The sequence below is a fragment of the Wolffia australiana genome, chromosome 1, assembly GCF_029677425.1.
Source record: "Wolffia australiana isolate 7733 chromosome 1, ASM2967742v1".
Classification (NCBI taxonomy): Eukaryota; Viridiplantae; Streptophyta; class Magnoliopsida; order Alismatales; family Araceae; genus Wolffia; species Wolffia australiana.
This window is the reverse complement of record NC_135835.1, coordinates 5133223-5147286: the sequence shown is the minus strand read 5'-3', so window position 1 is coordinate 5147286 and position 14064 is coordinate 5133223. Positions and strand designations below refer to the sequence as shown.

The 14064-nt window shown below is 41.8% G+C and overlaps 1 long non-coding RNA gene across 1 annotated transcript; it reads right to left on the bottom strand.

Annotated features, from left to right (window-relative positions):
• Positions 1–299: 299 nt before the first annotated feature.
• Positions 300–1095, bottom strand: LOC144714466 (uncharacterized). Its single transcript, XR_013584366.1, has 2 exons — positions 772–1095; positions 300–653 (listed from the first exon to the last, which is right to left on the bottom strand). It is a non-coding gene; the product is annotated as an uncharacterized LOC144714466 (long non-coding RNA).
• Positions 1096–14064: the final 12969 nt, after the last annotated feature.

The window sequence follows — 14064 nt, the reverse complement described above, 5'->3', positions numbered from 1 at the left end:
ACGCGAAACCATTCGCCGTTGGTTTTCTACCCCCAGTTTTAGAACAAAGGAATAGATAAACTCGGTGTTCTAAGGGGGATCACAAATTCAAAGAAATGAAAAAACTTATAATACTTATTTCCCAAGTTACAATCGATTGTTTTTTCCCTACCATGCGGACACTCCATACCAATCCTAACCCTCTTCCCCTCAATCCGCTAGCTCATGACCAAGGAGTAGAACTTTCCAAAATCTTATCCCACTGGGAAGATCTAATAATTACATCAAATAAGAAGGTACAAATTTGGGGGGTGGAAGTATAGCAGCCCGAAAACTGTCTCATTTATTTAACCTTCACGTTACTTTCAGCTTATCTTTGTCCTTAGACCTCCCTTGACAAGCAGCCAGAGATAGAGGTAGATAGATAAACATATACACATCTCTCTCTCTCTATTTACATGAGTTTCTTGGTCTCTAGGGATAGCACTGGAGGCAATAATTGCCAAACCATGAATAGCAGCGTCGGCAACATTGTGGATTGAGCTTAAACGCTGGCGAGGGTGCGCACTCAAAGCACTTCTGATGCCGGATTGTGAGACAGAGGAAGCAGCATCTCCCAGTCAACCCTCCTCGCGTCCATCTGCTCATTCCCCATTCCGCAATTTGCCGCGCTCCTACGACGTAAATCAAGACTTAGGGAGAATGAACGTTGAATGAGAGGTTTTAGCAAGAAAGATGACATTTTTAGATATGGAAAACTTATCGCTCTTGTCTAGCGTGAAGTTTGCAAACCTGCGGGAAGAGGCGGTTGATGTGCAGCTACAAAGGAGGAGGAGATGACGATATCTAAGACGAGGATTGTTAGAAGAAGAAACAGACCCTTGGAAGCCATCTTTCTCTCTCGCTCACGGTTGTAAATCTTGCGTACTTCTGACGGTAGTGTGGCTCCTGCGCACGGAGAAGGACCCAGTTTATAGAGGCTCCCAGCATGGAAGTCTCTGGACAAGCGCGTTTTTTCGTAAGTGGAAGCAGAAGTCAATTACTTCTTTGAGATAACTAATGGAGGAAAAACCATGTTCGGTCAAATGGTGGAAGGTCTGTGGATTGCAGTGGTTGCGGCGCCCCTTTGTTTACATGGTTTCTCTGTTGTACTTTTGACAAGATAAATGTCTATCTATTTTCCGCCTTGAACCACTCTTGCCCATGGTTATCTTCAACAAGAGGAAGGAATGTGATTGATTCCTTCCGAAAGAGGTTTCAATAGATCTGAGTTGATTATTTCAGACATATTTAGTTGGTGAGTGAATAGAAAAATTACCATTGCGGATGAGGATGTTTAGATGGTGCGATCTCTTGTGAGCGTACTTAATTAAGAATAGGCTAATATTCCCGATATCATCAAATACCCTTAGATGATACTATCGAAGCAATATAGTTGCAGTACTGCCACTCACTGTAGCCATAGGTCAAGCCTGGTGACTGCATGAAATTTTAACGTGGACACTCACATGAGTTATGACCTAATCACGCATTACATGAGTTATGATCAACATGTCAATTATATCATTTTATCAACTCAGATTGATAAAACAATCAATTAATTTCCTCTTTATTAGAATTTTGTGCCTTTTGAATTTTAGGATATACAGTCCATTGGAATTAGTGATCCAAGTAGAACTGATCAAACCTGTATCTTGTAGATTTTTTATAGTACTTTTTAGCCTTTATAAAATTTGGGTCAGTGGTAACAATACTTGTCGGCATAGGATAGCGGTATTAGTTCCTTGTCTATTCCCTCGAGAGTATTATCTACTTTCTATTTATATCCCCTTATTCAAGTGTCTTGATCTTGAATTAGAGTGACTAGGCATACATGAACTATTATGACAGACTATTACATATTAACTTTACTAATACAAGATTATTGAGGATTTTACTGATGGCTTGGTTTCAAATGACTTGGAATACCTGAACAATTGAAACCCTATTTTTTTTTCTTTATATTTGGTTTTTGGGTAATATTTTAAATTAGATTTCTACATTAAAGGAACATGAGTATTATTTTTCTTATGGAAGTTTGTATGCACTGTGTCTGGATAAGGACCCCTGTTGAGAATAGGGATGCTTTTTTGGATGAAGATTATTATTAAACTCCTCAAAAGTCTTAGATTCAGGCCCCTAGTTCCCCCTCAGCTATTGGAAGAGTTCACGCTAGATGAGTTTATGAAGCTAAGGGATTACCTCAAAGGGGGCTTGAATTAGGTTCTTCAAAATTTGTTCAGTTTAATCTTCTGAAGTATATGAAATATTTTGTACCTGTCTAGGAAATCAGGTAGAGGCTTGGTCAGAGCCAGTTAATTTTTTATACAGCTTAGGTTACTCCTTAATGATGTCTGGGGGCATCCAGGCCGAGGTGATAATTAGCCCTAACCAAGTTTGTGTGAATCCCCCACAAGCAAAACACTTGGAAATAGGGTGTAATACAGATGCTAGGAAAATAAAACTTCAGAGAATCTCTGCCATATTCAACCCCCAAAGTCGTTCATGGAGTGACGATGCTTGATCTCCTTTGACTCGACCTCCAAAGCCTTCTCCCAGTTGATCCCAAAAGTCCACTAGGATCCACTTAAGGTTTGTGTATTTAGTTTATTGAAATTCTCATAGACATAAATATCACTTTAATGAAAAAAATTTCATTGATACACAATAAGAAATCACCACTAATAGTATTTCAGTGACAAATACTTTGAATATTGAATTAATTATAATATGGTTGTTCTATATACCTCGCTTTTATTTCTATCCTAATTCTATTCTTCCCTTCTTGTTATCTGGTAGAGTGATTTTTTGAGATAAAATTAACAACTAGATGAAGGTGTAAGAAAATCAAGATTCATTATTTGAAATGTCAACAGATTAGTTTGGGATGTTTCCTCTTTCACTTGCATATAACTTTCAAAATATTGCAGAAAAAAAACAAATGAAATCAACACAGAATCAAGAGAACATGAATAATATTATAAAATTTTATTGTGAAAAAAAATTATGATTCTATGAGTGCATCTCCCCATAGATTGTCTTGTGAACTGTCTATTTAACTCTATTTGAGATTTTTTAACAATCCACTCTGTTCCCACGTAGTTTCATCAATTTGATGTTAAATTCCATGAGTTTACATTATAGATGTTTTTATGGATGTTAAAAAATTTATGTTCAGTAAGAATTGTGATGGAGCATGCCAGCCCACTCCATCACAGACGTCTTCAGAGCCTTCAGCATCGTCATCGAAGGCCCGCCGGTTCACGTCCAGCCCGATTGGCACACCAAGGCAAAGGTGAAAACACCCGAGTTTAAATACCCCGGGTGAAGTTACGTCCACGCATTTGAACGTTTTTATTTTCGCCGACACGTGCTTATTATGTTTGTAATTTTACTGTGTTTGTATGTTTATGTTTGCATACCCGTCGTGTGTCGTGTTTCTGTGCTGTCATGTTTCACGACATCCTGTTGTCGTATCTAGTATTTTGATTTTACATTTATGTTTATTTTTGTAAGGGATGTAGCGTCCTTAGTAAGGGCTACGCTACCCTTTGTGAGGGCTCATTGTGCCCCTATATAAGGGCATGATGGATGCCGCAAACAGCAGACTTTGGGTTTTATCGTGTTGAAATTGAGTCGTTCAAACCTTGGTCTCACGAAGGAGAAGAAGAAGGAAGAGAGGGAGAGGGCAGAAGATGAAGAGGAAGAAGAGAGGAGGGAAGAGGAAAAGTGGAGAAGCAAAAGGGGAGAGCACCGCAGGATGCTGCTGCTCTCGGTCGCGACGTCGCCTCCATCCCCCTTTGGACCACGTCTCCAACCTGTGCGCAACCTCTCTTGTGCCACCAGGTCTCTGACTGCCGCGGATGTACCCACGCCGCAAACAATGGCCTCTCAGTCGTATTTGTTCTTACACCGCTCAGTTCTCGGTCGTATGCGCAACCACTCAGTCCTTACACCGTTCGCTCGTCAGGCCTGCACAACCTCTCTTAGTGTCGCTATGTCTTCGACCAGCGTGGTTGGATCCATGATGTGGTCAATGATTTCTCGATCATGTCCACGCTGCGCGTGACCTTTGGCTGTTGCACTGCTCTGCGCACTACTTCACGCGGCGGCGTGACTGCCCCCCCTTTGCTCTGTGCGACTGTGATGGGGGACCATCGCAACTACATCGACACAGGACGAGTTCAACCGTGTCGTGCTGCTCGAGCTCACGCTTGTGATCCCAGCTTCAAGTATCCGACGTAGTTCTTACTCGTAAGTATTGTGCTTTATTTCTTCGTATTTTCATTGGGCCACTATGTTTTGGGCCTCGTATGTTGTTTCTTTTGAGGGGAATATCATCATGAAATGGTTTTCCCCCGTTGTTGGCCACTTGGCCATCTTCCCTCCCTATATAAAGGGATGGTATGCCCAAGGACGCTTTAGACTGTCTTGAAAATTGAAAGTATCTTCTTCTTTAGAGTTCTTGTTTCCCGCCCTAGTTAGAGTAGCAGTTCTAGATATAGATCGATACAAGATTGTGGAACCCTCGCCGTCACACCAGTTTCACCACATCGAGATCACTCCGTGGAAGAACCGCCGTCGATGAAGCACCACTTCTACGTCTTCTCGAGTTCTTTGGAGGATTCAAGAACATGCTCCGCCTGACCCCCTTGATCGGCAAGAAACCTTGCTCAGATTTCTTCCCGGTACACTGTTCCTTCTGCCCATCAAGATCATCATTGCCATCCACGGGCTTTCTTCCAAGAATCCTTCTTCTTGGGCAGTTGCTCAAGCCAAGAAGATCCAAGAACTCACTTCTTGGGGCGTGCAACTTGCGCCCGTACCCCACACCAGCGTCGCCCCGGGTGTCACCTAGAAAGCCGTTGGCATGCCTCACACGTTGCCGTGTCCTCCATCCACCAGTGCGACCTAGTGAACGCCACATGCACTGCGGCCGCGTGCTCAGCAAGCCATCTGTGCCTGCACCGCAAGCTAACCCCCCCCCCCCCCCCCCCCACCCATCAGCGAGAAGTACTTCGGTCGTTGAATGATCCGAGACGTAATCAGTCAACAACACTTGACAGGTTTTGACGCGATCAAGCTCCCAATGATCGACATGATGAAATCGAAGGGACCACGTAGTGGGGGACGTTCTCCATCCAAGAGTGCCCACACTATCAAAAGAGAACGACTGGATCTAATACCGACAAAGAAAACTCTTTATCACGACGGTGGCTAATCCTATATTTACTTTTAAATTCTATCGGGCAGTGGAGCAGTCGGAAGTCAGCACTGGAAAAACTAATTTAAAACTGCCATAAAGTAGGGAGAGAATGAAGGAGTAGAACCTAGATCGAGGGCAGTCAAAGATCAAACTAATGTATCCATCCGAGATACCCAAACACAATTACTGATGAAGAGGAATCCACGACAACGTAGAGTAATGGGCACTAACCATGGTGTACTTGAATCACTGCGGGTGGAGGCCCATATGTTGTAGAAGAATGTCTGTGTTGACCGTCATCATGGAATGTGGATCCAGGACAGATTGTTGTTCAAGTGCAATGACAATCGACAAGAACAGATCAAGCCAGAACTCTCGGATTACTTTCGCCCGTTCTGCACTGGCAGTCAAGGAAGAGAATGACGATTTGAAATTCTGAATGTCAACAAGGGCATGGGATTTTCCTCGGCAAATCAACAACAGGATCGGCACATGCAGGGCGCAGTCACAACAATCGCAAACTTATGTCCTGATACTGAGCATTCGTGAAGTTGGGAATCCTTGACGGCAGGATTCTTCTGCCGGTCAAGGTCGATGGCAGGTTCTGTTATGCTTAAGGTGAAAAAACTTTATCCAAAATGGGTGAAAAAACTTTATATTTGGACCCCTTTACTGATCCTCTTCCTATTCCATTAAGGGTCTTTTAGGCCTCAATCGGATTTAATCCCCTTCCTATTCATATCCCTAATCTAATTTACATGAGGTCTGTTACAAGACCAATAGGATAAGCTCCAATGATCGGCAGCGATTGGCATCAGCAGGCCATGATATATGGTTTTTTATAAGTACAAAGTATCATGATAAACTTATTTTCTAAAAAAGGAAACCCAATGTTAAATAACTCGATAGGCTGGCCCATGGTGAATATTATATTAAAAATAATATACATATGTTTAAAGATATTATGCTATTTTTTTGAGAGCAAACCACTCATTGATAAATTAAACTTATGTAGGATAATATAGTAAATATTCTTTAAAATTTGACCTGGTATCTTTTTCCATCTCCTTAATAGTCTGTGCCTAGTTTTCTAGCATTGAATTCTTAACATAATTATTATACACCTATTCGCGATAGTTTAATGTCATCATAAATGTCAACTTCCTATTCCTAGTAACAAAATCTATGTTGTTACATAACACTTTATACAGGTACTCTCCATATAAGTTAGGTAGACACATTTTTAAGAGGTCTATAAAATGATTACTATATTTTGATCTTATAAACACATATATTTATGTAAAAATATACAAATAAGTACATAACGGGGACACAAATGAAATACGCTATATTTTTCAATTTAATATATAGGCATATATATAAATAACTATGTAATTTCAACATAATTTACATATTTTTGAAATATCTAATTAGGCAAGAACCAATTTATATCAATAATTCATGCTAAAATTTAAGATCAAAATATTTCTCTCTATGAAGAAGATATTTTGATGATGAGATACCATTTATTTTGAAAAATAATTTTAATAGTTTCAGTAAAATATGAGAATGAATATGATAAAGAACTACAACCCTATTTTAGTGCTTCGACTGAATTACTCATAAATGGTATTTTAGGTAGAAATAGTATTCTAGCTTTTTTCGTCAATCTAGATACAGAAGAACGAAATATGGAATTACTAAATATGGGGCTATAGGGGTCAATTCAATCATTCAAAATTTTAATTATTTAAAATGTAACATATACATCATATATATAAATAGCACAAAACACGGTGCAAGGCACGGCCAACCCTGTGGTTGTGCCCGTAGTCCGATCCAGCCGTGCCCTGGACGCCACCCAGGGGGATTTTATATACAAAGTGGAGTGTTTATCATTGTTTATAGGCATGGAGCGAGCATAAATATACCAATTACACTCCCATCCCACTCGTCCACACCAATGTGCAGGAACGGAAAAGATACATAAATGATACCTAGCAAGAGCTCAAAGAAGTTCGTGCGTGGCGATGTCTCACCAGTCCGTGCTCCCTCCGAGTGAAAAAGGGGTGGAGCGTGTGGTGGCTCTAGAGCAGCTACGATGGTGGAAGTGTGCGCACTCTACCCTGTCGTTGTGATGTTGGAAGTCATCCGATCAAGCAAGAGGTTGGGCGTGCCCACCTCGAGTGTTCCACGCAATATGCCACTCCTGCGAGCCCTCCTTTAGTAGTATCCAATGCATACGGAGAGTCGACAAGCCGAGGCGTTCAACGCGATAGCATCCGCGAGCTGAGGGAGGGAGGGCCTGCCAAGAAAGAAAAAGAGAGGAGGGGTGTCGTGTGTGTACCGCATGGTTGGCCAGGGCATCTGTTGTCTGATTGCCTTCTCGCAGCTGGTGACATATACTAATTGTGCAAGGGCGGCATTGCATGATGTCCTGCCATATGCGATGTAGGCACCACTGGGAGCATATACCTGCACGAAGCATGTGAACCAACACCTATGAGTCTCATTCTACGATGATGTGGTGAAATTTTTGTTCCTTGCAAAGGAGTAGACCAGCACGTATCGCCATAGCCTCAGCTATTGTATTAGTTTCTATGCCATAGAAAGAAGAGAAAGCAAAGAGAATACTCCCTGCATGATCACGGAGGATACCACCTCCCCCTGCTGGCTCCGGGTTCCCTTTGTCCGCACCATCTATATTCAGTTTGATGATGTCGATTGGTCGTGGAAGCCACCGAACGACCTGTAGCTGAATGCAGACGGGGGCAAGGGTCACCGAAATGCCCCAAGAGCGAAGGAAGCTGCACATGAGGGCTGAGACATGGTCGCGAGGCGAGATGAGATGGTGGGTGCGCTGTATCCAGAGCTTGACTCAACCCGTGATATCTACAACGCACATGGGAGTCCCTACATAACAAGAAGAATTTTTCCCTTTCCATATCTCCCATAGTAAGTAAGCTATGGTGATGTGTAGGATGGGGTTCTATTTAGAGCGTGTTGGTGAGAGAAACATCTTGCCAAAACACTCAAGCGGGGTCAGTGGGATGGGAAGGAGTGGACCCCAAGGGTGTGTGATGTGATGCCAATAGTCTGGGGCTGTCTCACTATGGAAGAAAAGATGTTTCATAGTCTCATCTTGTGGTGAGCAGTAGTGACAACGCGAACTGAGGGAGTGACCTATATGGATCACCCGATCATCACTCAGAAGGCCACAATGTAAGAGTCTCTAGCGGAAAAAGGAGACACGTGTGAGGATCGCCGGATTCGGCAACCCTAGTGTTGGTGGGGGGATTTCTTGCAAAAATGCTCCCGAGAAGATCTATAGGAGAAGGTTCCATCGAGTGTGAGCGTCCAAATTGCATGGTCGAAAGTGGTCCCTATAGGGGTACTCTAGACCTGGGAGAGTGTGTCTAAAGGGAGTCCATGCTGCTCCCATAGGTGTCCCATGTTGCCCATGAGCAGTTGGGCCAGTGTGAGTCTCAATCGATGAGATACAAAGTGTGGATGGCGAGCTAAGGGTTCCTCACCATGCCAAGTGTCAAACCAAGTGCTAATCGCACCTCGACCAACCTGCTAACGTGTCACTTGGGCTATCTCAAGCCAGTGTTTCTACCAAGTCCTCCGTTGCCGATGGCCCTGGATATGCATCTCTCTATGGGCCCAATCGCCATACTTGGTAGAAACAAAACTTCCCAATAGGGAGTTTATGGTGTGCACACGCCATGCGAGTTTCTTTCGAAGCATGTCTTGGACGTCTGGGAGGCATCTGATCCCTAAACCTCCCTATGTCGTCGGCCGACAAGCCTTCGCCAAAGAGACCCATTGATGGCGACACTCTCCCTCAAGGTGACCAGACCATAGGAAACGTGCATATAGTCATTCGACTGAGCGGAGGACTGTGAGAGATAGTGAATAGACCACAAGGGTATGTAGCGGGATACTCATGAGGACATGTTGAATAAGTTGGATACGTCCTCTAGGGGATAGAAAATGAAGTTTCCATCCCTCTAGTTTATTTCTTAGTTTAACCAGCAGTGCATCAAAGTAATGAAGCCTAGCAGGTCCTAGAAAGATAGGGCATCCAAAATAGTCAAAAGGAAGGCATCCTCGTGAGTAGCGGGTATAGTGCTGGAGTATCTGAGAGTGCTTTATAGTGGTGGAAGGACCAACTATAAAGCTACTCTTTGAGGCATTGACGAGCTGGCCCAAAACTTGCTCATATGTTGTGAGGACACTCATAAATTCCTTAATGGATTTTTTAGATCCATTGATGAAAAGGATGGCATCATCTGCAAATAGAGAGTGCGAGAGAATCGGGCAGCCCCTATTCATTAAATACGGTTGGATGAGGCCGTGGTCGATTGCACGTGTGAGCGATCGGCTGAAGACCTCCTTCATCAATTTAAAAAGGGTGGATGAGATAGGATCACCTTGCCATAGGTCTCTCGTGGCCATGAAGAAGCCAGTAGAATTTCCATCCATCAGGAGAGAGAAATGATTCTCTCGAATCCAGGCATTGACCAGATCGATGAATGCATCGGTGAACCCAAAGCGACGGAACACTTAAGGAAATTCCATTTGACTTGATTAAAGGCCTTCTCCATATCCAGTTTGATAATGACATTTGAGCCCAGAATATGAGCGTTTAATGATAGTGCTAGCTCGTGAACTAGCATGACAGTGTCATGGATCTGTGGACCATTGACAAAACCACAGTGTTCAGGTGAGATAAGTCTATAATGAAGGTTTCCTAGTCTATTTGTAATGATCTTGGATGCAACTTTGTAGCATACATTACAAAGACTGATGGGGCGAAAGTCTCTAAAGGAAGTTGGAGAGTCCACTTTTGGAATGAGCACCATAAAAGTGGATTTCCAACTTCGAGGGAAGACTATGCGCGTAAACACCTCCTTGATAGCAAGCACCAAGTTAGTGCCTACGATATCCCAGCATGCCGTGTAGAATTCTGCTGAAAATCCATCCAGTCTTGTGGCCTTGTTCATTACCCAAGGAAAAGACTACCTTCTAGATCACTGCTCGAGTAGGTAGGGCTGTGAGAAGTGTGCTTTCTTAGTCGGTCACCAAGTGAGGGATAGAGGAGAGAAGGTCCTCACTTACAACAGTTGGTTGTGAGGATCGGAGAGAGTGATAAAACTCTACTCCTGCGGTTGCTAGTTGGGCAGGGTCCTGACCATATGTCTCTAATAGGGTCGTATAATTAGGACGGGCTTTGTGACGGATCGATGCATGAAAGAAACATGTGTTTCTATCACTTTCTCGCAGCCATTGGAATCGCAATTTCTAGAAGTAGAAAATCTCCTGACGCCGAATAACATCCTCAAGATGCTCTCTAAGTCGAAGCTGGCGCTCTCCCATCTCCTCCGTCCAACCATCTTGCAGCTGTCGCTCGACAAGAGTTAGTTCCTTCTTGAGTGCTTCGACCGGTGCAGGTACGTCTCTGAAGACATGTCGATTCCACCATTTCAGGTGGAACTTGAGGTTCCTCATCCTAAAACCGAAGTTTTCCATAGGTGATGTAGAGATCGTTCCATGCCAATGGCTGTGTACAAAACGATGGAAGTCGTTATACTCTAACCACATGGCTTGGAATTGGAATGGAGGACAGCAGACTCAATTACTCAAGTCCGGAAGGAGGATCGGTGAGTGATTCAAGTAATATCTCGGTAGGATCTCAAATGTTATGGTGCAATGCATCAGTGCAATGATATTAGTAAAACAACGGTCAAGTCGCTCGTACATACGCGCATCTGCTTGATGCTCATTACACCAGGTCCACTTCTCACGTATGGTAGGAGGCTCCACGAGTGATGCCTATTAGATAAAGCCATTAAACGCTTCCATAGACCGTGACTGAGGTGGGCGGCCTCCTTGGCGTTCTCTGACTGCCCGTATGCAGTTGAAATCTCCACCTATAAACCAAGGGAGGTTAACAAACCGTGAATGGGCATGGATATGTAAGGTGAGCTCCTCCTAGAGGGCCTCCCGCACTAGGTGTCTATGCGATGTGTAGACTAGTCTAAGCGTGTAGGGCTTCGGGGAGTGCGGTACGTCAAAAGTGGTGTACTAGGTCCCTTTTGCCAGTAGTTCCAACGAATAATCTCGCTTCCAAAAAAACCAGAGCTTATTCGAGGAATGACAATAAACATGATCCATTATGAGTTTCCTCGCAATGGAATGGGAGTGATCCGATGTAGTCATCGGCTCAATAAGCCCAACTATCCCTAAGTTGTGCTTATTGATTAGGGAGAGGAGATGTGGCTGGGTTAGAGGGTTGTCGATCCCTCTACAATTCCAAACAGACTTGGAATCATAAAACTATCGGCTCGCGTGACGCACCCGCGATCGGGTGTTATAGATACGATGTGTATGAGGAGCATCCGAGTGATGTCCTAAAGGAGATGGGGTGTTGGTGTCTGACTCCTCGAAGATGGAGGCATCATCGTCCTCCTCTCCTGTAGAAGTGTGGCCGCTAGTCTCCCCACAAGTGTCCTCAGAACTAGGGAGTGAGGCTTGACGGTTAGTCAAGCCATCCTCCCGCTCAAAAGGGATATGTGATGGGTGGAGGTTGGGCATGGAGGTGAGTATATTAGGGGAGGATTGTGGCTAGGGTGGGGCGGTAAGCTGGGGATGGGGATGGGTGGATGGCAAGGCAAGGGGGGAGAGGAAGGTAGAGGGAGGAGTGGGTCTGAGTGGGAAGCGCTGGAGGGGGGAGGGGAGGGAAGTGAAGCTGGTGGAGGGGAATGGGGCGCTAGGGTGGGGGACGTAGGGGAAGGTGAGGTAGGATGGGAATATGTACACATCATATTAATTAAATAAGTTTACTTTCTTACAAAATAAAAAATCCAGATTTCACCATTATACAAGAACTTTTATTGTATTTTATCAAAGAAAATCAGTGAATGTCATCCATATCTTTTAAGATATAATATTAATTTTCTAATTTCGTACGTATATATTTTATTTATATTTAAATAACTCAAACACATCATTTCTTGATCTATCCCTTTTGAACAAACATCATTTTCAATACTTTTGTTTGTATTATGCTTGCCAAGAAAATTCCAAGATTTATCATTTAATAGCATTATGCCATATGATTATGGTCCGAAAATGGAGTAAAAAGATATATTGTTGTTTCTAATTGTAATATTTATTTTTGTAATTTTAGCCTAATTAAATTATTGAGAATGTTATCAATAAATTATTATTAATTTTTAAGTTAGATTATTTGATTAAATAAACTTAGGGATCATAGGCTACAATGGAATACAGGAAATAAATGATTTTTACTGATAATTATATTAATAAAAATATAATTTAATGGTCAAGCATACGGGGGACTATGGTATTCAAATATTTAAAATTGGAAATGAAGGAGATAAAATGAACTAGATTAGGAGATGGATGAATATAGATAAAAATACTAGATGATCAGTATCTTTAATTGGAAAAATAGTGGTCTGGTAAATGGGAATATATGTAAGATAGGAATTAGATTATAGTTTATGTATGTGAAATAGCTTTGATGTGGTGCCTTATGGCGGCAATTGTTTTGTAGGTGTAAATAACTTAAACAATGTTTTTTGATGGATAGGTTATTACCCATGCTCGTAACTAGATGAGTGTAGAATTGGTATGCACATTTAAGGGCAAGCAGACGTGCAACAGATTAATTTTGGGATGAGATAAACTGAAATTAGATAACTACTTATATCAATTCACAATATATCCTATGGAAGAGGAAGATATGAATGTCAAATTAGGGCAATGTAAGACCTTTTATGATACTTTTTTTAAGACTAATGTTATACTTTTCAATGGAATCATTTCCAGAAATGGACTTCTTTCCTCAATATAACTATCTATAGAGGATTAGATATCAGATAAGAACTTGTAAAAGAAAAGTAAATAGGAAAACCCGTACTAGTGTGTAAGATTAGAAGTCAGATTGAAGGAACTTGACACTCAAATTTTATTTAGTATGTTATTTAATTTTGACACAGTGAATTATATTTTTTCCTCTTTCAAAAGTATGCGAAACTTGTGGTCGACAATATTGATAGGATTTTGTGGGATTGAGCATATGCAGAAATGGTCTAGACAGCAAAGACTTTGTGCACTGAAAAACTCAAATAAAGAGCATTGCTGCATCTCCTTACTTTCTTTTCTGATTCCTATGAATATACAATTATTATCTAATTACATGTAAATAAAATTACATCTAGTAACAAATAATTTTTAAAGAATAAATCATGAGTTTTCTAGAAGTCTCCATAAACTATTTTAAACCATAATTTTTGGAATATCATTAACTAATATGGAATGAATATCTTATATGGAGGTAGCAACATGCATGAATTCTCATTTTATAAGACATGAACGGGAAGCCATGGAATGGACAAGGTCCATGATGATAGGGAGCCCATGGCAGTTCAACTTCAGTTGGCTGATCCATGAATGACCATGGTGCTGCTCTTGAGTGGTATGAGTCGTGGATTGTGATTGATATCAAGTAAAATCATTAATGTGATACTAGGGATTCACCAACCCCAATAATTCTAACAGAATTGGCAACCCAAATACAAAGGTTCAATTTCATGAACAGAATATTAATTGGAAAAATAATCAACCAGAACTATTGTTACTAACTATTAACAGTATCAATTTTGGATTTTACTCGAATATGATTACGAATATCAGACATAGGTAGTAAAAATGGATGTCATATACATTTCTTCCACCACCTTCAGTTGTAAAGGCATTAGGTGTTGATGCTTCGAATGATGAGGAAGACAAAAAATACATGGATAATG